Source organism: Fukomys damarensis, unplaced genomic scaffold, assembly GCF_012274545.1.
Source record: "Fukomys damarensis isolate Sample0158 unplaced genomic scaffold, DMR_v1.0_HiC HiC_scaffold_9, whole genome shotgun sequence".
NCBI lineage: Eukaryota > Metazoa > Chordata > Mammalia > Rodentia > Bathyergidae > Fukomys > Fukomys damarensis.
The window spans coordinates 28,598,640-28,600,130 of NW_022900921.1; positions in this window are offsets into that span (position 1 = coordinate 28,598,640).

Consider the following 1,491-nt stretch of genomic DNA (forward strand, 5'->3'; position numbering starts at 1 on the left):
TTTTTTTTTTTTTTTTTTTTTTTTGGTACCCGGGATAGAACTTGGGACCTTGCACTGTAAAGCAGGTGGCAGAACCACTGAGCGAAATCCCCAACCTGACATGATCATATTTAATACTACTGAACTATGCACTTAAAACGGTTCTGAAATGGTGAATTTTATATGTATTTTACCAAATTTTTAAAAATTAAAGAAGTCGAGGGCTGGGGACTTCGCTCAGTGGTTCTGCTGCCTGCCTCGCAAATGTAAGGTCCCGAGTTCAATCCCCAATTCCTGCCCAAAAAGTCAATTGGCCATAAATGTGTGGATTTATTTATAGACTCATTTTATTTAATGGATCTATTTGTCTGTTCTTACACCATTATGACATTGTCTTGACAATGGTAATTTTGTAGTAACGTTAAAAATCAGAAAGTGTGAGTGAGTCCTCCTTTATTCTTCTTTTTAAATATGTTTTGGCAATTTTAGTTTCCTTGAATTTCCATATGAATGTCTTGATTGACTTGTTAAATTCTACAAGATAGCTAGAGATGTTGGAAGGGATTACAATGACTCTGTAGGTCATTGTGAAGAGTATTACTATTTAACAAAATTAATGATCCATGAGAAATGGGATAAACTTCCATTACTGGAAGCGTCATTAATTTCTCTCAATTTCAATTTCTTTTTAGTTTTCAATGTTCCTTGTCTTGTACTTCTTTCATTAAATTTATTACTAAGGTTTTATTTTTTATGCTGTTATAAAAGAAACTGTTTTTGGAGTACTCATTGCTTATATATAGAAATGTAATTATATTGTTACTGTATCCTGTAAAGTTGCTGAACTTGTTTATTAGTTCTAATTGTTTTTAGTAGGTTCCACAGAACTTGTTATATACAACATCCTTCATCTTCAGATAAAGATAGTTTTGCTTCTTCTAATCAATGTGGATAACTTGTCTTTTTCTTACCTTAGTGCCTTGGCTAAAATTTCCATACAATGTTGAATAGAAGTGAATAGACATCCTGATCTTCCTGATCTTAGAGAGAAGGAATTTAGTCTTTCATCCTTAAGTGTAAAGTTATCTGTGGGCTTTTTGTTGATGTGCTTTATCAAGTTGAAGAAATTTCCTCTTCTTTCTATTCTTTTGTGTGTTATCATAAAAAGTTGTTGAATTTATCAAATGCTTTCTGGATCTGAGATGATTGGATCTTTCTTTGTTCTATAAATATGGTGTATTACATTTATTGAATCTAGAGTATAACTGTGAAAACCTCTAATGATGCCTCTAAGTCCCTCTTATTTAGAGAAAAGAGATACCCAAAATCAAGAGCATTGTACTATGGATGTGATATGCCCAAGAAAAGAGATTCATGTTGGAGAGAATTATGAATAGGGTATGGAGTAAACCCTAGACTCACAGGAAACCTATAATTTTTGTTTGTTTGTTTGTTTTTGTATTGTGGATTGAACTCAGGACCTTGTGCTTGCAAGGCAGGCATGGCACCACT